The sequence below is a fragment of the Rhinolophus sinicus genome, linkage group LG09, assembly GCF_036562045.2.
Source record: "Rhinolophus sinicus isolate RSC01 linkage group LG09, ASM3656204v1, whole genome shotgun sequence".
Taxonomy (NCBI): Eukaryota; Metazoa; Chordata; class Mammalia; order Chiroptera; family Rhinolophidae; genus Rhinolophus; species Rhinolophus sinicus.
The window spans coordinates 20499452-20522627 of record NC_133758.1 but is presented as its reverse complement, the minus strand read 5'-3'; the positions used below and the strand labels follow the sequence as shown (position 1 = coordinate 20522627).

The window sequence follows — 23176 nt, the reverse complement described above, 5'->3', positions numbered from 1 at the left end:
TTGCTTCATCTCAAAGAACGCGGTCAGACACACATGATAACCCACAGAAACACTTCTCAAGGTACCCTTTCTCTCCTACCAAAGACCCCCACAGCTCTCTGGACCCTATTCTTTGCCACATCTAACCCTTCCTGCACGCTCAGCAGTGCAGCCCCTCCTTTCTCAGCCCACAGTGCTGTGGGAGCAATTCGTTCCAGTGAGAGGACCCAGGAAGACTTCTTGGAGTGGAAGGCACGTTTGGTGAATTTTAAAAGATGAGTTAGATTTTAATAGGAGAAGTAAAGGACATTCCATGTTGAGGGGATATAATGAGCAAAAGCAAGAAGGGGCATGAAACGTACTGTCATTTTTAGGACAGCAAAGGAGTTAGGGTCAAGGTATGCAAAGTCACAGAGGCAATGACACTGGACAGCCTGGTCAATAGTAGATTTGGGGGTCAGAGATCTGGACTCCTTGGAGGTTTTTGGTAGAAAGGTAAGGTGTACCAACAAGCATTCCAGGAAGACCCACTGGCTAGATTAGAGAAGAGGAGACCAGTAAAGAGTATACTGCATCTACCCACCAGCCAGCCTTCATTTTAATTGATGCTCAAAATAAATGGGGTTTTATTTCTACAACACAGTTGTCATGGAGACAACTGGAAAACCTGGTCATCTGAAATCCGCAGGTAACACTCAGCTCCGACTCCAGCATCACTTAGGCCCGCTGCCTCCTCAGTGAATCTCTTCCTTGTTTCGTAAGTTGCAAAACAGAGTCTGACCATCACGTCTCTGCCTCCATCTTCCCTCCAGCCAGGGAAACAGCCAGTGAGATGGGCTAGAGAGGGAATGCCTCCTCTCTATGTCCTGGACACAAACAAGCAGGAAATGTGGTCAGAAGTGGCAAGTCAGCTGATTGCGTAATATCATATATAGCACCATTTGACAAAGGGAGAAAGCATAGTTTTCACCTCGAATACTGGTCTACTTAGCTATGCAGATGTTTTATAAGACAATTTCCTCCTTCCAATCAAATTCCCAACCACACTTCAGAACCCACCTCCACCACAAAGCTGCCCTCATTATCCCGCCCTCCCTGCTGTCCCTCTCCTGTCTGTGATACCAAACAGTGTGCCACCGAATTCCGATGCCATCTTGTACTTTTTCATCTTGTTTTAATGGACATTCATATCTTCTCCACCTGGAGGGAATATGTTCTGTAAGATCATGTATTATGTCTCATATTGTCACACAGCCTTTCCCACAGCACCTAGCAGTGTGTTGGACATACAGAAAATATGGAATACGCTGTGGCTCACTAACTGATATTTTTTAAGTGTTTGTAAAATACAGCAGTCCTCATATTGCTTTCTTTTCTATACTGGGAGATCCATGAGAGAAGCTGACTATAGCAAACGGATTTAAAAATATCTTATTTCATTTAGACTGCCACACCCTAATATCGTAGAAGTTGGAGCTGGAGGAGAGGGACACTTGGGCAACTTCGTCCATCTCACCTGGAAGTGGTTGGTGTAACAGGTCTACGGCAAGTAGGGCTAAACGGGTCGTTTGGAAGAGCACACCAGTACGTGCGAAGTCTGTTCTCCGAGAGTTCCAACGGCGCGCCTGTCATCTTGCTTGCAGGATTCAGTTGGCCTCTCCTTGCCTCCAGTCTTTATTGGGACCAAGTTACACTGCAGCCCAACCCTGCCTGAGTCATCACACTTTCTAAGTAATTGCCCTGAAGTCGGAATTAATGTGGAGGCATTAGGCTGGGAGTAGCAGGTTATCGTTGCATATTTATTCATAGAAGGATGTTCAGTGCCCTGTCAGAGTGTGTGTGTGTGTGTGTGTGTGTGTGTGTGTGTGTGTGTGTGTGGTGGGTCTGCCTTGAAGGTCCGCACCGCCTCTCTAGGTTGGCTGGTGGGAGAGCAGGGCGGACACAGTGGGCATCGGAGACAGATGGAAAGATGTGGATTCAGCTCCTCACTCTGCAGCCTCCCAGCTGTGTGATCCTGAGCGAGACCCTTTACTTCCGATGCTTGGTTTTCTTGCCTCTGCAGGGTTGTTGTAAAGATTAGAAAAATGTGTCAGCACTTCGCACGTGCCCGGCACAGGGAAAACATCGACAAGTGGCAGTGAGGGTCAGGAATACCCCCGGGGTGTTCCCCTGAGTGAGCTCCCAGCCTCACCTCCATCCAGAGGCCACTCCAGGTCCAAACCCCAACCTGAAGAAGCCTGCGGGAGCCACATTCCCAGGCAGTGAGGCTCTCTCCGGATAAAAACTGAAGAACGGGATCCATACTCAAAAGGAGAGGCCACAGAGGAAGAGAAGCAACCCTTTTCCTAACATATGTTTAAGTCTGCAGAGTCCAGGACAGTGCCTGATACACAGCGGGCACGGGATACATATTTGGGAATGAATGACTAAAGGAATGACGATCTATTCATCTCCTTGCAGGTTTCTCTAGAATCCCTTCTCCACATCAGGAGATACCCTATGCTTAATGAACTAGAGTCAGAAGATGTCCAACAGAAAAACATTTTAGAGTATTTAAAGATCCCAGCACCGCTGTTAGATGAAACTATGGACATGCACAAGAGCAGACAAGTGCTGGACTGGAGCCCCCTTAAAAGAGTCTGCGGAATTCTCCAAAAACACCAGTGCTCTTTTCTGTTTCAGTTAAAATCAATAATGATTTTTCCTAACTACAAAAGTAATATGTTCAAACTAGAAAAATTAGAAAACACAGATAGACTAAGACAAGAAACTTTCAATCTGAATATTTTAATATTCGTTATTCCAGACTTTTTCCACAATATATACACTTTTATCAGAATAGAATCATACCAAAATGAAGAGTGTCCCTTTTTTGCTTAGCAATTTGTGTTGATCTTTTTTTTGAAGTACTACATATTCTCCACAGAATTTATTTTTACTTAATCTAGAAAGAGCTTCATTTTTAATTAGCTTTTGAACACACACCCATAATAAGAGTAATACATGATCAAAAAATTCAAACAGTAACAAAGAGTAATAAAGAAAATGCATGTGTAAAAGCCCCTCCCACCATCACGCCCCTCCCACCATCACACCCAGTCACAGTCCAGGCCACAGCAACACATACAGGCCAATTTTTAATAACTGCTGGTGACTGTCTAAAAATTGTAATCACACACTAATTCGAAAAGATATATGTATCCCTATGTTCATTGCAGCATTATTTACAATAGCCAAGGTATGGTGTACATCTTATATCTCACACACACACACACACACACACACACACACACACACACAATGGAATATTACCCAGCAATAAAAAACATAATGAAATCTTGCCATTTGTGACAACTTGAATGAACCTAGAGGGTATTATGTGTATGCTAAACAAAATAAGTCAGACTGAGAAAGACAAATACCATATGATTTCACCTACATATGGAATCTAAAAATACAAAACAAATGAACAAACAAAACAAAACAGAGATATAGATACAAGAACAAACTGATGATAAGAAAAGATGAAATAGTACCATTTGCAACAACATGGATGGATCTTGAGATTATAATGCTAAGTGAAATAAGTCAGACAAATAGTCGAGAACCATATGATTTCACTGATATGTGGGATATAAAACTGAAAGCAACAAAGGAACAAGACAAACAAATGAAGAAACAAAAACTCATAGACACAGACAATAATAGTAAAGTGGTTACCAGAGGGTAAGGGGGGTGGGGGGTGGTAGATGAGGGTAAACAGGGTCAAATATATGGTGATGGAAGGAGAACTGACTCTGGGTGGTGAACATACTATGTGATATATAGATGATGTAATACAGAATTGTACACCTGAAATCTATGTAATTTTACTAACCATTGTCACCCCAATAAACTTTAATTACCAAAAAAAAAAAAGAACCGATGGTTGCCAGAGGGGCAACACGTTGGGAGATGAGTAGATAAAAGGCAAACAGGAATAAGAGATACAAACTTCCAGTTATAAAATAAATAAGTCATGGGGAGGTAACGGCACAGCACAGGGAATACAGTCAATAATATTATAATAACTTTGTATGATGACAGATGGTTATTAGACTTGCGGTGATCACCCTGTAATGTATATAAATGTCGAATTACTATGTTGCACACCTGAAATGAATATAACATTGTATGGCAACTATACTTCAATTTCAAAAAACTGTAATCAGAGCACATCACCCACTTGCTTACAACCTTCCAACAGCTTCACATTCAGAGTAAATGCTAAGCCCACCCAGGACCCGCCCGTGCCGAGCCTCCACTTCTCCAATGAAGAATGAGATCTGCACGCCACCATCTCCACGGGTGGGCCCAGCCCTCCCAGGCCGTGGTTCTGCCACCCATATGCCTTTCTCCAAAAGAAACTGACTCCTTAACCATGTGAGAAAACCCAGGTACTGAGAGGCAAGTCAGAGTGGAAGCCACGTGAGAACTGGCAGCCCCTTGGGCTCCTCCTCTGCCCAGAGGCCTTTGCAGTTGACCCTTTGTCTGGCTATTGCGTTCACCTTCATGGGACACAGGGTGAAACGTATGAGGAAAGTGGCCTGGGCGAGAAAGCCACTGAGCTGGGCCGCAGCAGACCTGGGCTCTGGCCTCTGCAGTAACTACTTGTGTGGCTTCAACCTCCACATTCCCAGTCCTCAGCTATGAAATGAAGTGAGTGGACTGGGTAACCAGAATCCTGTCCGATGCGAGTGCTCAATGCCAGACAAGCAAAGCCGTGGTCACCTGGGTGACGGCCACCCCACGATGGCCGTGTGCTCAGAACTGTGCCAGCCCAGCGCCAGAGTCCTCTCTGCGGGCCTACCAGGCAGAGGCCCCGATCGATGCCCTGTCTAGATGGCGTTTCTCAGTCTCCTTTACTCTCAAGAGTTCCATAAAGTGGGGAATTTTTACCCTGGTCTTACTCGACAAGGAAAAAGAGGCTCCAAAATTATTAGTAATACGCTCAGCTTCCCAGGGTAAGTGGCAGAGCTAGATAGCCAAAGCCAGTCAGTTTGATTCTCAAGACCTCTTTTGTGCTCTGAGCATTGGTCTTTTGCGTTTTTGTGTTTTGAAGCACGTGTAACTAAATTTTATTAGAAAGGCATGGACATATTGTTGGCTTAACATAATACAAAGTATAATGTCCAATTCATCAAATTTTTGATATGCAATTCAGTCAACTATTCTATAGGGTCTTAAAATCTGTTAAATTAAGCAGACGTGACTTAACAAATGACCCTATTCACAAAAACAACACACAATCAGTCTCCGGACCCTAGGCTATCATGGATCAGTCATGGCTTAACATCACCCTCCTTCTTTCTATCGCTGTGGTTCTCAAACGTTATAGAGTTCATCAGAACCTCTCGGAAGGCTCTGAAAACTACAGATTGCTGGGCCCACCCCTACACTTTCTGATTCAGGTGGTCTCCGTGGGGTGGGCCCGATGATGTGCGTTTCTCACAAGTTCCCAGGAGATGCTGAACTTGCTGGTCCTGGGGCCCCATTTACAGAATCCTGCTCTAACACAGTCCAGGCTTCTTGGCTCATCCAGGTCCTGCCGGCTCAAGCATTCAACTGTCCTGGCTGTAACCGCCACTGTTTTACTATCTACCTACTTCTCCCCATCTGGCTCTCAGCACATGGGAGAGCTTGGCTTTCTGCCCCATTCGTTGGCTTTCTGCTCCATACCAGCTGGCAAAGGCTGAAAGGAAAGGCCTTCTAAGTCAGCCTCCCAGCAGGGTGAATTCCCCCTGCGATGGGCCCTGGAATCAGAGAGAAGGACTGTGCCCCTTTGAAAGCACGAGAGCTTCCCTCCCCACCACACGTGGGGGTCTGAGCAGGACTTGGATCTACATGCAGTTGGTTTCTTCACTAACTTTTTTCTCAAGCTCTGAATTCTTCAAGATGAAGTGCTCTTTTTATCCCAAAATATAATTTTTTCAGAACTTTCTTTTAACACACACACACATACACACACACACACACACACACACACACACACACACACACACACACACACACCAACAGAATGCAACCAGGATTTAAAATAGTGGTTTCTGCACCTCAGTCCAAGCATAAGCTATGACTGTGTTTCTCTGTGCGGCCTAATTCCTTGCTTGGAGTTGCCAGGTAGACTCGAAGGACTGCTGCTTCTGGAATAAAGGTCTACGGAGGGGGCTCTCCATGTGATACCTGCTCCTTTTAGGGTTGCTGGAGGATGAGAGCTGCTTAACAAACACACTGGGACAGTGCCGTGTCCTCACTGAGGATACTTAAAATAGCAAACCATAGCTCTGGGGCCGGCACGCCAGAAACCCACGGAGAGATACAGGGTCTTCGATGACCTTCCCTTGCCTTTCCTCCCCCGTCCCTCATGCCCACTCAGGCCAGGGACGGTGCCGAGAGAAGCCCATCCACTGACCTGGACACTCAGGATACCAGGACCTGGTCCCGGCTGAACAGCTGACCGCGACGTGTCCCAGATCACCGACTGAGCCCTGGGGACACCATTCGGTGTTGTGTATATAGGGGAAGTGACCTGGACTGCCTCAGAAATCCACGTGAGCACAGCGTGTCAGGGAGAACCGGAAATGGTGTGGGCGCAATGTGCGAATGAAGACGCTTTTGCTGTGACAGTACCTTGGCATCGGTGAACTGTCAGTGACTAGGCAGGAACGGTTACTGCCCAAGTGCTGAAGAGCCCCACCTGCCAGGGTGGAGCCCAAGCGGAGCCAGGAGGGGCCCTGCCCAGGGTTCTCTGCCTCACCCCTGGGCCCACTGCTGTGACGGCCACACCTCCTGCCCATGTGGCTTCCTCCTGCAGGAAAGGTGAAATGAGAGCCTGAACCTGCATGGACTAAAGCATTCCTTTCCCTTTCCCAGCTCTTTCCAAGGTCTGCCTCACTAACACCATCCCCCCCCTTTCCCTGACATATATTAATTCAACACGTAGGTTGTTATAAAAATAACAGTAATCATTGAATTGTAAACCTAAAACAAAGTGAGTTCTATGGCATGTAAATCATCTCAATAAAGCTGTTTAAAATGTTTTTTAAAAAAGAATTACTTTAAATGTAAAATGTGCATTTGCTTCTTCTGCAGTTAAGCTCTGAATCAAAACAGGAAGCTTTGGTCAGGACACCTTTGAGATGAACACACACAGGACGGGATCTTCTGCACCTTAGCAAAAGTAAGACACAACAGCAGAACCCAAGGGGCCCGAGATAACCACTGCCTCAGGCGTCTGAGTCACAGCCACTTCAGCAGCTGGAAAATGCTGTTCCTTTGCCTTCAGGAGTCTGGGACCCTCCGAGGTACCCTAAAGGACGGATGGTTCCCAACCTTCAGGGCGCTCTTTGCATTCATTTTCTGATCGAGCATCAAAAGAGCAAAGCAGACCACACGATCAAGAAGCCACTGGAACCCCTGCCGAGCCCTGGCCAGTTAGTTCCACGGCCCAGCGACCCCCACATTAGCCATGTAATGGTGGATTTCTGCAGTATTTCCATTGCACCCACCACATTTGAAGACGTCTACGGTCTGCCTACACTGCTTCCTTCAGTGTATTGTCCCTGCACTGAAATGGGGCAGAATAGACTTCACCTTGGCATTCGTTTTTTTCTGAACTTCCAAAAGAAAATCTCCATGTGACTGTTTTTAGGTGCCTTCTACCTGGAAGACCTTACAAACACCTAAGTTTCTTTTCTTCCTATTTTGTTTGGTCAAATCAAGTACAGCCAATGGCAAGTTCTCTAATGATTGATTAGAGGGTGGGGTGTGGGTAACTAGATTTTCTGGAGACGTTAGCTTGAAAGAGCAATTTCTGAAGCGCTCTCTGCCTCGTCAGAGCTCAGCTAAGCCAGAGGCTAAAGCTGGTGTGTATGTCTGGGGGGCGGGAGGGGGTGAAAGTAGTAGAGCGTGGAAGCGAGGGACCCAAGCCAGGGAAAGACCAGATGCAGCAGGTTCACTTATTTTGACAAATCTTTTCTTTTTAATCATCTGTAATAAGACCACCGTATAATACATTGTGCGTGTGTATAACATAGTTTGGAAAGGTAATGACGTCTGGGGAATAGGCAACGTAACTCAGTTCCCAGCTATTAAATCGTTGCTTAGAAGTAGGGCAAAGTCAAAGGTGTGCGTGTGTAAAAATTATAGGGCTGGTAGATTAGCAGGAGGAAGAATTAGCCAGGATCGACTCCTACATTGAGATTTAGAACCTCCAAGTACAGTGACTACATTTTTCTGTGGAGATCTTTACAGCTATTTGGAATTATGAACCCATAATATGCAAATGCACGGGGCTAAGAAATATACATCCTTGGCAGAGACTGAAGATGTTATAATGTGCGCTGTAAATGGCTCGGCGTCTGTGTATAAAATCAGCACGCACATACTAACTGGTCGATTATCCCCTCTAAAACCACACATAAATTCTCCTGACAGGAATTGGGATTTCGCACACATCCCAAGAATGAACAGACTCTTAATGTGCTATGTGCATGAAGGATGGAGCATAAAAATAAAAAAATAAAAAAAAAAACCAGAATGGGTCACTAGGCTAAGAGAGCTTCCCGATTCTCAAGCGGGACCACAAAGGGACTGGGGGCTATAGTTCCCTTTTGAACAGGATAATTATAATAGTAGTAGTTGTCGATAATATTTATTGAGTTCTGGGCTCTGCGACACACACTATGCTGGGTGCTTTCCAGCTATGATCCCATATAAGGGGGGATAAAGAGAGGGAAAGATTGAGAGAGAGAGAAAGAGAGAGGGTGTGTGTGTGTGTGTGTGTGTGTGTGTGTGTGTGTGTGTGTTCTACTCAAACACTTTACCACTCTGGCAAATGTTAGTTTGTGCATAAGGCAGGCAGGGAGGGGAACTAGGTCACCCAGGCACCCAGAGGCTGGGACAGAGTCCCGGTACAAAGATGTATCCTTTTGAGGCAAGACTACTTCAGACCTGCAGCCAAAATCTAGGTAACAGACATTCCTGAGCAAAGAGCAGAGAACTAAGGAACCGCAGCTCAGAATCTGAGAAGAGGAAACAAAATTCCGAAAATAGAATGTTGCTGAGTCAGGTCTGTACAAATGCAGGGTCTTGAAAATTGTAAGGAAGGAAAAGAAAAGCCTTTAGTTAAACAATGGCTTTTAATGACTTCTGCAAATAGGGGACGTTCAGTGAGGTGGCTCAATCTGGTGCATCAGAATCTGTCATGAGGAATTTCTGGCAAAGCAACAGAGGTAGAATACAGCATGGTTTAGTTTTGTATAATGTTAGCAGAAATACTATTTTATCAAATAATTCACTTTCACCACCTTTCTCTCCACCCCCATTCCCCTCACAAAGCAGTTTAGGAAAAAACAGCCAGGGCTCCAGGTAGACAAAAGCAAACACACACTCATCCGTTTTCCAATGGCTGGCAAGGAGAGTGACTGGAATTTTGCCCTCTGCTTTCTCATCTACACCACCCAGCATGTGAGCACGATTTCTGAGTTCCTGGAAGCTAGCTGAAATCTGAGTTAGGAGATGATTTGCAAAATGTGCACAAGCACATCTAACATCAGAACTAAACCAGAAATAGGAGGCATTTTCCCTTCTCTGCGGGAGCAATCTATCCTCTACAAGAGTTAAGGCAAGGGGTGGCCGGTTAGCTCAATTGGTTAGAGCGTGGTGCTAAGAACACCAAGGTTGCCGGTTCGATCTCCACATGGGCCACTGGGAGCTGTGCCCGCCTTAAAAAAAAAAAAAAATGAGTTAAGGCAAGATGCCTGAGAGGGACCTAACCTCATCAGGTGAGATTCGATCCACTAATACTTCATTAATGCACAGGTTCCCAAGGGCTACAGCCAGCCAGAAAAATAACAGGTGGGCTTTCCCGTTCAAGTGGTTTGTATTTATTTGTAAGTTAGTACGAAGACAGCGAAACCCCGAGATTACAAAGATGGACATAAATCCCCTTAGCAAACGTAGGCCTTGGAATGGAGTCCTTGGAGCCTGACCATGACACAGGGTTTACTAAGCCCTCAAATCCTTTCCTCTGGTCCTGTCCATTCACCAGCCCCGACAACACAGAGGACAGACAATGAAAGAGGAATTCTCCTCCTTGACCATGAACCACAGGATCCTTAGCAAGTCACCCGGCTCTCACAGAAGTTGAATCGTCCAGAAGGGGAGAGGGGGGAAGATGAAGAGGGTAAAGGGGGTCAAATATAAGGTGACAGAAGGAGACCAGACACAAGAGTACACAGATGTATTATAAAGTTGTAATATCATGTTATTAACCAATGTTACCCCAATACATTTAATTTTTTAAAAAGAACCATCCATCTACAGAATTGTTTTTTTCTTTTAAAAAAAAAAAAAAGGTAAATGCCTATCTCTGGGAGGTCTTCATACCAGATTTTTAGTGTCCTGATACTCCTTCGCGCTGGTAGTTGCATGTTTACAACAGTGCTTTAAGTGGCTCCAAAAGCAATTTATTTCCTAAGATGCCACAGGAAAGAGATACGGGGTAATGAATAAAAATCACCTCAGTTTGGTTGTGAACTAAAATCCATGGTTTTAATAACTGGTATTAAGTGTTTTATCTCTTCCTAAACTTTTATTGTTTAATGCTGATATGGACATGATGACATATCTTGAAGCATGCCGGAGTTGAGCTAAATCAGGCAGGGGAAAAAACCCAAAAAAACAGAACTAACCTGGACAGAGGGGATAATCAGCCTGAGACTTAAGATTTGCTGCAATTACTTCTCCAAGCCCGACCCCCTTAACCCAATGTGTTTCCTCCTGCTTCCTGCCTGCGATTTTCTGCTCAGGGGACAACTTCTTCCTGAGAATGACACAGGTGTGTTGGTCCCCCCCGCCATTCCTTCCTCCCTGAATAATCTCTAGGAACCTCTGTGTCAATTTCAGTGTGGAGGAAAGTGCGTGGGCTCGGGAATCTGGGCTCTGCCACGTCCTGGCCGCCACGCCACCCGAAGCAGGTTAACCTAAACATTCCAAGCCCAGTTCTTCCTGGGCTCAGTGGGAGCGCTATCGGCTGGCTGACAGCTGCGGTGAGAAGTAACGGGTCCACCACAGCTGGGCAGTGCCTGCCATGCAGCAGTTGCTGTGTGGACGTCACTTCTCACCCTCCTACCACCCTCCCTTCCGGAGGTCCATCTCAAGTCTTGCATCCTGCCGATCCAGGTACCTAACCTCTCTTTCCTTTCAAGGCTTATGCCCCTTATACAACCTCACTCACCCCTTCAGCGGAAGGCTGGCCTATGTCTTGCAAACATCATCGTCTTCCCAACCAGACATTTAAATCCTTGAGGCCAAGACCATGTCTTGGACGTTGTCTGATCCCCTGCAGAATGTAGCCCAGCACTGAAGACACAGTGGGGGCTCCAGCACACGTCCTGTGCTCTGTGCAATCCTACCTCCCTCCTTGCACACACACAGAAGCAGCCAAGATGCTTTGTGACAGCTAATTTCATTGGGCAGATCTACAATCTCCGGCAACTGTAGGTTGCTGCCTTCGAGCCCACCGATGAAGGTCCACACTCACCCTGTGGGCTCCTTCCTGAAAGCTCCTTCCTGAAGGCCCCAGGAGGTCAAGCTGCCAGGGCTGGGGCCAGCATTCCTAAGAAGCAGACGCCCCTCCATCTGGGAGGGGAACACAGGGCCGCGTACACACAGGCACAGCCCAGGAATCTCCAGGTCAGGAGGGTCAAGGGCGTCTCCTTTGACATTGTGGGGTCAATTTCTCCCCACTGACCACAGCCCCCTCTGGCCACGGGGCTGCTCTGCCATCACCGCCCATTCAGTGAGAAGCGACTGACCCGAGGAAGAGCCTTGCTCTCCAGACTGAAGTCAGCTCCCTTTCCCTGGGATAAAGAGGGGTTTCAAAGCCCCTCAAGGTCAGAAGTAACATACCAAGGACACACAGAGTCTGCCTGGCTGAGCCATGGTCGCAGTCATGGCCCTTTGGAGGACCCTGCAGAGGGCGGTGATTGAAAGGGGCAGCTCAGAGGGACCAAGGACATGATGCCGTGAGCTGTGGGCAGGAAACCTTGCTGCTCACACAGCCCAGAGCCCCCCACACCCGTCCCCCACCCCCAAGTGACAGTGCTCAGCACTCGTGTGGCTTCTCTGCTCCTACAAGGCTGCCCTGATGCTGCTGTGACTGTTCTCATCTATCAAAACCTCCTTCCCCCCGCCCCAAAGTCCATGCCCAGAAGGTCAGCACCCGCCTGCACACCCCCCACCCTCACTGCCTGGCCCAGCCGCACCCAGGGCCCAGCACATAGTAGCAACTCAAGAAACACTGGTTTCATAAATAAATGTTGACTGTCTGATTCATGTTCCATGAAATTCAATGCAAAAATTATTTATTCTACTCTTAATCCTTAAACAATTAAGCAATTTTATTCTTTGAAGGATCTTGCAGACAATAAATCAGCAAGCTTAGCATGCTATCAATTTGCCTGTATTCAGTAAACTCAAGGATTGCTTTTATTACAAAAATAAAATAAATCACTGGGTAAAAACAAAGGGTATTGTATAAGCAAAAGACTGGAAACAACCAAAATATCCCTCTGTAATGGACTGGTTAGGTCAGTCAAGGTATAGCCTTACAATGGAATCCAAGTAGCCAAAACAAACGAACAAAAAGGAGTGACATTCTTTATTGTCAGGTATCTCCATGACATACTGTTCTGCAGAAAATGAAATATAATATGTATGATATGCTTCCATGTAGGTAAAAAGGAAGAAGTGACAATACACACGCACACGTATATGCTCATATACACAGGTCCCTGTATATGCTTAAAATATCTTTAAACTGAAGGAACCAGGACAGTGGTAGCCTCGGGGTAAAGGAACTAAGAGCTGGGGTGAGAGAAAGATGTTTCACTCTGAATGCCCTTTTGTACCTTTTGAATTTTAAACCGTGTAAGTATTGACCTATTTGAAAAAAAATTAAATTAAAAATTCAAAGCAAACAATGTGTGGGAAAGTAATAAAAAATCTAGTTTCAGAAAACAGAAGAGAAATCCTCATCTAAAAATGGTTCAAGGCAACCTGCTTGAGTCATCTGTTCCCTGTGCAGGAGACAAAAGCCAAGGCGACTCCCAGTGTGGCAGAAAGGATGCGGTGGCTACTGTGGGCTCTGGCATGGCTGCTCCGCTGCCTTTCTGGGGGACCCCAGAGAGCAGTGAGGCCCCTCTGGCCCCCAGTTTCCTCGCTCGTGAATGGCAGCGCTCTAGAGCACACAGGTGCTTTCCTATAGGAGGTGGCGGTCCTCAGGTAGACACAGCTACTTGGTGACAATGTAACTTTAAAAGAAGAGCTACTCCTTGAAAAGGAGAGAGTTCCCCCCCCTTACACCCCCCCCCCCAATCTGTGGCAGGGAGATAAAAGCCTCAAATCCCTCCTCACCAGAGTGCAATAAAACCACAGCCTCTGACTCTAGGAGCTTAAAATACATTCGCAGACACACCCTTCCCTCCCAACACACCTGCTGCTTTTTTCCTCCCTCTTCCCACATCCTCTCTGGACAGGCCAAGTGCCCATTTATGACAGAGCTGACATTTTTCCTTTTTTGTTCTAATATTTCCTGAGGGGCCCTCCCTTCTTGTATGGCTGCCGTTCACCACCATCTGGGATGTCCCAGGAACAAGAGGAAGCTCCAGGATTTCAAAACAACAAAATCATGTCACTTTTTCAAACTGATACTTAGTGCCTGCACACCCCATCCTCAAAATATACTTTTAAGTAAAGGCAACTTAATGGTGGTGACTGAATGTTGTCCATTCTTAGGGAGGCTTACATGTCACCCTAAGTTGTCCTGATGGAACTTTCTAAAGAGGTGCTTTCAAATGAGCGGCCCAGCAGTCGTCTCTTGCCCGTCTTTCTTTCCCACCCCACCTCCACCCTCTTTAAGCTTAGGAAGTGGTAGATTTGCTTTCCATGTCTTCAACTCAGGAATTAGAGAACGCAAGAGCCAGCAGGGCTTTTAGAGATGTTTCAACCACATTTTGCAGATGGGGAAACTGAGGCCTATAAAAGTGGAATGGCTCCCTCAGGAATACACAATTAGCCCACCAACGGGCCAGGACAAAAGTCAGGTAGGTCCTACAATCCTTTGCTTCTTCCCTAATTTGCTTGCTTTTGAAACATCCCCTTCCAGAGGCCCAGCTGCCTTCCCATGCCAGGCAGAGCCCCCCAAACACCGCCAGCCTCCCCCGGACTAGCCCTCCTGACCTGTGCCCCTGGCTCACTGCACTTCCCCCAGGGGGCTACTGAGCACTTAAATGTGACTAGTGTCACGTGTTGAAATGATAATATTTTGGATATACTGGGTTAAATAACATTCCTTACTAAAAATCATTTTACCCCATTTCTTTTTATTTATTTGTTTTTAATGTGGCTACTAGAACATTTTAAATTACATGGATGGCTCACATTACGTTTTCACTAGGTTTTTCTCTTCCAGGTCATATGCTGCTTACCCATTCAGTTCCCAAAAACTCTGTTTCCAAAAATTCAATTCAGCAAAGCTGACCTGTCCCATGTCCCCTTCTCTGCATGGCCAGATATTCTTTAAAGACCAACCAGGCCCAGGAGCACAGTAAACAGCGTGCCCCTGCCAGTGCCATCTAGATTGAGACTCTGACGCCTCAGGATGATTTTAAGAAGTGTATCTCTCCTCCCATGGGAGGCAGCAAAGGAGAGAGGGACTCCGGCACCCCCACGCCTCGAGCAGTGGCGTCCCATCCGTCATCCCTCTGCCGTCATCCCTCTGCCGTCATCCCTCTGCAGACTGGAAGGAAGTACGGTGGTAGCGTGGGGAGGAGGAGGAAGAAAACAAAATCTTAGCTGTTGACTTTCAGCACCGAACCTGGGTGTCCTCTCACCTGTCTCTTCAGGATAGGAAGAGAAATTCACAAAACACATCAATGATAGTGGCTTCATGCATGGACTCTCCATCCTTTGTTAGGAGCTGTGCTGGGTGCTGTGTGTGGTGCCTCATCTCATTTTCCCAACCACCCTATGAGGTTAGTGTTCACCGTTTTCTAGATGAGGACACTGAAGCTTAGAGAGGTTGAGTAATACGCCCAAGGGGACCGCAGAAAAGTCCCCCAGAAAAGTAGGACTCAGGTGTGATCAGCTATCAAACGTGCTCATCATCCCTTATCTTCTCGACGCCTCTGTTTCCTCATCGGCAGCCTGGGGACGATGCCTGCCGGGAGACAGGTGGCGCCTGTGGTCTCCAAGGACCCATCCTCCCCAGGGACTAGGCTCTGGGATCCTGAGGAGCTCCAGTGTGAAGGGTCCCCATCTCTTGCCATCCCTGGGTTGGGCTGCATCCCCTTGTCCTGGCTGGCAAACCGGTCCTCACTCTCTTGACCAGGAGGCTCCACAACCAACTCCCCCTGCCTGGAGGCTCTCTAGTTCCTGTCTCAGGGAGGTAAGCACCTCTAGTCCCTATGTCAAGACTCTACCAAAACCTCACCTCCTCTGACACCCCAGGAAACTATTAAGTCAGAGAACTGCTTTTCCATGTTGCTGTTTCCTGCTCTGCTGCCCAGGACATAATGATCGTCCCCACCCCTTCACCTCCAGAGCCCTGTGCCTGCTCCCCAGCCAAATGCACTCCCAAAAGAGGCCTTGACGTCAATGAGCTTAATCAGAGCCTCGATGCCCCCCCACACACACACACACACACATGCTCGCGCGAGAAGGATTCTGCATTTCATTCATTTAGCAAAATATTTCCCGAGCCCCTAATACTGCATGCTGGGCATTCTTCTAAGCCCTGGGCACTGAAGTGACAGCGACAAAGTCCCCGGTCTCCTGAAGGAGCCAAGATTGTCCCCAAACGGTGATGCCCTAAACACTAATCCATATTTCTGGAGAGTCTCCTGCTGTTCTTATTTTTAGGTCAAGAAATAATTAGTTAATGGGCCCTGGAGGTTTTTCTGTAATGGTTAAATAAACTATGATACATTACTTGAAGGAACACCACGCATCCATTAAAATCTGTCTCTAAAGAACATGACGGCTCTGGTAAATGTGATAGAATGCTCAGTGAGGGGACAGCTTGCCACACCATATACCAGTGATGGAGAGAGGTGAGGAGTATGATTCTATGTACATCCTGATGTGTTGCGGGGGGAAGGGGGTGGGGAGCCTGTTTTCTTCATTCAAACTACAGAAGGTAAAGCTCACTGAAATCTCAGCCAGCAAGGAGACAGTGGAAAACACATTTTCTTCCAAATATCAGTGATTCATAGTAAGAATGTCTCAGACTCTCAGAGGGGAAAAAAAAACACAACTTTCGGTTTATTGAAAGATGGCACAGGTTTTAAAAGTTTTAGAAAATGTTTAATCCTAATTATATTTACATGTGTGCGATGTGTATACGTGTGTGTGCACACGTGTGTACGTGTTAGTGGGTACAGAAAAAAGGCTGAAAGGAAATACAGCAAAATTAGGATGTCGTAGCAGTTTTTTGTTTTAATTTTACACCTTTCCGTATTTTCCAAATTTTCTATTGTGACTCTGAATGCTTTTACAATCAGAAAGTAAGCAGTAAACGGGATGCTAATAGTTTTTTAATTTCCTCATGAATCTGTTTTTACAGGCACCATTTCAGTGGGGTTTGGAAATCAGCAGGGTGTGAAACAAATGAAATTCCCCATTCCTGCAGGGCTGAGTGTACCCCTTGGCCCTGGAGAGAAACCCTCCCTGCATCCACGCTGGCAGCCAGCTGTCCACAGCTGTGCTGAGGATGCTGCGAATGAATGGAGCTGGTGGAAAAACACAACATTCCTGACTCTCCAAGGATGGCATTATGCTTGGAACTCTCGCTCACCAAAGAAGTAAATAAATGCAGAGAGAGAGAGAGAGAGAGAGAGAGAGAGAGAGAGAGAGAGAGGCCAAGCATGCTAGAGGAACTTCAGCCCTGGAGGGGGGTCAGCTGCCAGAGCTCCCCAACTCCTAATATCACACTGGAAAGAAGATCCCTCTGCCTAAGCCCACCAGCATTGTGGAATCAGGGCTAACACGGCCTGTGACCCCCCGGGCTGTACCTCTTGAACACCACATTCCCTTCCTGCTACGTATCAGAGTCTGTATGAACAAGCTCTAGCCCTGCCTCTAGGCTGCAGTGATCCTGAGGGCAGTGCCCCCATCTTCATACACCCCCTAGCACTCACTGGCATAGCCACTCACCAACTATTTCCTTGGGCACTTCGGCATGCCAGGCACTGTTCTAGTGTTGAGGATACAATGGGGGGGGGGGCAAAACAGGCAAGGTCCCTGCCCTCATAGAGCTTACATTCTAGTGGGAGAGACAAGCAATAAATAAAAAGAAAATCCAGATTTTATCCCCAATGGAGTTGGGTGCTACGAAGAATATATTACAGGGTGCTGTTTCAATTGAGACCTAGATGATGAGGAGACGCCAGCTGGGAGATGCTGAGAGAAGGGCTTTCTGGACAAGGAAGATAGCCCCCGAGAAACACAGGAGCTTGGTGTGTTCAAGGAACTAAAAGATCCGAGAGGGTCGAGTACAGGGAGCGGAGGGGTGGCAGAGAGGCAGGCAGGGGCCAGCCCTGGGAGTGCCCCCAGGAGGGTAAGAAAAGGAGTGGCCCCTGCCTCACTAAAGGAAACTCGCTCTGCATGCTCTGCGAGGCTGGACTGTGCCGTGAGAGCCCACGGAAAAGAACTTTATCACTGCCCGTGGACTCCGTGACTGGGTCCTCCCAGCATCTCTGGTGGTGTGGACTGGCCAATCCGCTTGTCCCAGGGCTCTCAAAATGCCTATGGACCCCTCTCTTCTCATCCCCATTCTGCTTCCATGGCCTTACCCTCCGGATACCCCTTCATAGTGCCAAGGAGCACCGCTGACGCCAATCAGGAAACCAAGCTGACTGCCGTCCGTTCAGCAAACATTGTCTGTGCCCAGACCTTGGGCTGGGTGCTGAAGACGTGAAAATGAGCAACATACAAGCCCTGCCCTCAAAAGCTCCAGCACGTAAAGCCTGTGCCAGGCTCACAGGGCACCACCCTTGGGCAAGAGCTGCCCAGAGCGCACCCCTCCATGTAGGGCCACCGCTTAAGTCTTCTCTCCCTGGTGAAACCTGCTGTGAGCATTTGCAATGGTTTGGGTAGGGGTATTAATTCACTCCAAGGGGCTACACAGAGACACAAGCTCAGTGCCTTGCCTGCATCCTTGCCCCCCACCCTCATTCCTCCCTCCACCAACCCAGGAAACAACTATGCCCGGCCTCAGCAATGAAGGTGTACCCGGTGGGGTGGCAGATGCTATTTATTCAAAGACACAGAAAGACTTTGGTGTTGCTTTGCAGAGTTGGGAAGGCAAGGGGATCCATCAGGGACTGGTCTGGGGTAGGGGTGGGGAGCGAGGGAAAGAGCTTTGGACACGTGCCTCAAACCTCCTCAACCAGCACCACACAGAAATGCCACAGTGCACGGTCAGAAGAACTGCAGCAAATGTATCACTTTCAGAATCTCCTCCTGCATAAAAATCAGTGTTGTCATTATTCAGAAAATCCAATTAGCCCCACTTTAGCAGGTTTTTAAGTTCTGCCCTGTGAGGTTTCTGGGGTGTCCCTTGTTTTGTGCAAATGGGGGAGGGGGATCAGTGCCTGAGGAAAAGTGCACACTGGCTCTAGGAAATCTATGTATCCTAAATCCACTGGAGCAACTGAACTTCCAAGAAGCACGGCAGGACCCACCACACCTGTCAGGGCTCACTCCAAAACCCATCAAGCAGTTGGGCGGCAGGTTTTTTTCCAGCGGGGCTCAGCCATCGGGGGGAGAAATCATCCGGGGGAGAAGTCAGCAACAGGGATGGTTCCAGACCCTTGAGTCTCTTCTTCCCAGGAGGAGAGGAAAGATTATAAATAGCCTGGACTCCTTCAGCCCTGCCCAGGCACAGATCCCACACCCCACCCCAGCCTCAGCCAGCTGGTCCCTCTTCGCCCAAGTTCCCACAGCCTGCTAGAAGAGGGGAAAAAACGACTCACCCACAGCAGAGGGGTGGGCAACAAAGTCCTTCAGGCTCCCATCAGATTGACTGGCCCCCCCCATGACATGTAATTGTAACCCACCACGCCTCTATACTCCTTTGTAGGTATGGTTCTGGAGAAGAGCAATAGGCAATATTTTTAGGAGGCCTCTTACTCCGTGGTCAGCCCAGAAACCCCAAGCTACACTGAATGAAGTTACAGAAATAACACTCTCCCCGCTCTCTGCCTCAGTTTCCCCATCTGTAAGATGGACAAATCACTGAACTATGTACCACTTAGGGATGCTGATGAGATTCGCATGCAATGAAAAGGCACTGTCAAAATGTAACATTGTGTATCATGATGATACCAGATCTTGGTTTCTTCTATAGGAGGCCCAAGCACAGCTATGGGGACATTGATTCTTATCTGTTCATAAGAGCGGAAGAATTATACTCAGTGACATTGCATTAGCATTGAATTCTTGATACTGGATGCCCTTGAAAGCAGTAAAACTTTCTCTCTTACAAGTCATTTCTGACTAATACAGATTGACACATACCGCACCCAGACCTATTTTGATTTCATATGATTCTGCTGGACTGAGCACGACATTATACACTGAATGACAAGCACTGCCCTAGAATGTTTTGATTTGGGGGAAGAAAGTTCTCTGAACAATCATTCTGTTTATCATTCAAATCCTTCCCACCCATACACAGTGGTAAGAAACAAGTGGCTAAAATCTAAGTGGCCAACTCCCCGGTCTTTTTAATTAAGACACTTTGTTTGCTCAATAAAACACAGCATAAAAAACATTTACTGAAAACCCACTCATTGATGTCTAATAGCTGTGTCAAATACTCATAACAACATTTATTCCAACACCCCCAGATAATTGCTCATCTTTCTCATGTGGTACCCACAACAGCAGAGCAATTGTGTCCAAGTTAATTGATCCAGAATTGGGCTCCCTTTCAAAATATCTGTAAAACCTAATTACCAGAAAAACAGAGTTCTGGCATTCTACAGAAAGTGGGTGCTTCACAGTGAGACAAGCTGCAAACTCATCTTGGCTAATCAAGCCACATTATGTTACAAAAGGAGTCTGAGGAATTTGAGGTGAGGAGGGAGCAAGGAAAGTTGGGATAGTGTCAGACTGAACTCTGCAGTGACTGTCCTGATGTTTATAAGCCAAGCGCAGAGAACTGTAAGTATACCACATTCATTGGCAAGCATGGACACAGAAAGTACCAGATAATGAGCCCTTGATGGGTTTGGGTGTGGGGGTGGCATTTCTGACCTCAGGCCATTCAAGGTTTTGCTGAGAGAACTCTCTCCACCCTGGCCTGGGAGGCTGATGTCAATTCTAGTCTCCCTAGGCCTCTAACCAGTGTGGCATGTCACTTTCCTCCCTTGGGCCTGGAGTTTGCTCATCTGTAAAATTAGCACTCCTAATACCTCGGGTCTCTTTCAGCTCCAAAATTCTGTGACCTTCTTTAAAGCAAAGGACACGCTTTCTGCTCAGGTACTTGTGGGGTGGGGGACTAGGAAGTGGAAGCAGGCCCAGTCAGAATGACCGACTGAGTGTTTCCAGCTCGCACGGAGTTCTGTGCCGACTTGCAACAGCCGGGTATCAAACCCACAACCAAGAAAATGATTCCTTTCTTTCAGCCCAGGACGGACCTACCGGGGTGATTCTAACCTCGCTGCCCTGGATTCGTCAACCTGGCCAAAAAAAGGGGGATAGGGTGGGGGCAAACCACTGTACTTCTCGGATCCTCTCTCCCAGCGCTGACCACAGCACATCTTCCGCCCCGGACCCTCGCCGCCTGGACTTGGGTAGGTTTCAAAGGACTTGAGAGCATCGCTTTTCTTTGGTACATCCTGAGCCTCCTCCTAATGAAATCAAACAACCAGCCCGAATAACAAAGCAGCACAGCGGCCGTATACAATTCGCTTTCAAAGGAGCGGGAGATGCGCGGACCAGGAGCAAAAAAAGTGCGCGCGGTCCCTGGGAAGAGACCCTGCGCTGCCCCGAGCGGACGACAGGTTAGCCTCGGCTTCACTTTCCCGAGGCACCGAGGAACCGCATGCTTGAGCCCATTTCCCACAACTTCCCCCACTGGACAGTAGCATTAGGGTCCCGCAAGGGCGCCACCTCAGGGAGGGACCGCCACGAGACCCTGGAGCCGCAACGCGAGATGCGGGATCCCAGACTCCCCAGCCCCTTTTCTAATGTTCAAGATAAGACAGTGTGAGATGCGGATGCCAGAGTCTCAGGAAACCGACACTCTCCAAAATTCTCCCGCGCCTTCCCGACAGAAGCGCGGTAAAACTTTTGGCAGGAACCACCTGTGGCTGCCGACAGGCCCGCCCTCCCCGGGCCGGGACGCGCCGCCGAGCCCTGGGCCGCACGCGCCCGCAGAAGTTCCCTTGCAGCCCCGCGCGCCACTTCGCTCCGGGCCGCGGTGCCAGCCAGGAGGCGCGGCGCCCGCTCGCTGGCTCGCTCTCCGCTGGCTCTCCCCTCCTCCTTCCCTCCTCCCGCCTCCTCCCGTTGCATGGCTGCCGCACGGAGCCCCTGAATAGCCACCGCAACCCCCCGCCTCCTGCCCGCCGCGCTGGGGGCACCCCTGCCCACGCCGGCGCCCCGGGGCGCGCGGACCTCCGGCCTGCTAGCAACAGCCCCGGATACCGCTTTCCGGCGTTGGCGACGCACAGCCACCCTCCGGGAGCCCCGCGACCCCCCGACCCGCCGCAGCAGCCAAGGTGCGGGGAGACCGCGACCCTCACAGCTGGGGCTGGAGCCTGGCGCGCGAAGCTACTCACCGCCCGGAGCCGCCGGACCAGCCCGCCTCCCGCACTTGGTGCCGGGCCGCGATCCTCGCGTCCTCCGTGGCCGCCGCGGTCCGTCAGTCCCGGTGTGCCGGAGCAGCGCGGGCCGCGCGCTGTCAGAGTCTCGTGGCGGGGCTGCGCCCGCGGGTGTGGAACAGAGCGGCGGCGGCGGGCGCGCGGGCAGCTCCTCCCACCCCGCGCCGCGCCCCCGCCCTCCTGGCGCCCCGCCTCCCGCGCCGCGGCTGTCAGCCCCGTGCCCCGCGCCCGGCGCTCGTTCTGCCCGCGCCACCCGCTCAGGGGGCGCACTGGGCTGAAGGGCCCGGATGTCTGCGGTCGCCTCTCCCTCGCGCCCGCCCCCGCCCCTGCGCCCTCCTCCCCGCCCTGCCACACATGCACTTGCTGCGGCTCAACCGCCTCCTCGGCTCGGCTTAATTTCTATTTTGACAGAAACTGTGGCGGTGGGCGGCGCTGCGGGGGGCGCCCCGGACCCGCGGAGGCGGCAGGCGGCGGGCAGGACCCAGGCGAGGGGGCGGAGTGGGGGGCCGGGAAGAGCCACCGGCGGCTCGGGGCTCCGTGTCTTTTTTCTTTCTTTCCTTTTTTCTCTTTGCCTCCTCCAGGATTTAAAGGGACAGCCCCGGTCGAGACGAGGGACCAGGCGGCTGCCGTTTCTCCGGTCTCCTGACGCCCTCTGCGGCCGGGCCGGACCCGCTCGCACCCGGAGCAAGGCTCCAGACCGCTGGGTATTTTTAGGTTCACACCCGGCCCGGGGCAGCGGGGCGGACGAACTTGGCTCCGGCGCACGGCTATTTTTACAAAGCCCGATTAGGGGAGGAAATAAAACAACTCAGCAACTGCTTTCCCACCCGAAAGCAGGGAGCAAGGAGTAGAGGCGAGAAGTTTCCCACATGCTCTCGGAATTCCAGCGAGCTCAGAACGACTCTTCTCCGACACGTGAAACCACAGGCTTGCAGCATCTCAGGGCGCCCAAATCCTTGGGGGCAGTCCGGCCCTAGAGGCCGCTGGGGCGCGGGGTACCCCTCGCAGGCGGGAGTCCCCAGCATCCCGCACCCTGCGCACTACGGACCGTCCCTTGGCCACCGGTCACTCCCCTGGACCGCCTAGAAGGGGGGCCTTCCGAAGCATCCAATCACTCAACCAAGGGGCGGTCCTTGGGTGGGCTTGGCTCCACCTATCCTTCCAAGCCCCGCCCCCGGGAACACTTGACTTGCGGGAAACTCTCGGTGGGACGCGCAGCGTGGAGCGGTGACGGACAGCACAAAGGGCCCATCCGAGGGAAGAGGAGG

The 23176-nt window shown here is 49.4% G+C and overlaps 1 protein-coding gene across 3 annotated transcripts in view; it reads right to left on the bottom strand.

Moving 5' to 3' along the window:
• ZBTB7C (zinc finger and BTB domain containing 7C) overlaps positions 1-22632 on the bottom strand; it is a 325652-nt gene extending 303020 nt beyond the window's left edge. For all 3 annotated transcript variants that reach the window (XM_074340004.1, XM_019721283.2, XM_074340005.1), the window contains exon 1: positions 21867-22632. The gene's annotated coding sequence lies outside the window, so the exon portion shown is untranslated. The remainder of the gene's footprint in view (positions 1-21866) is intronic.
• Between the last annotated feature and the right edge of the window lie 544 nt (positions 22633-23176).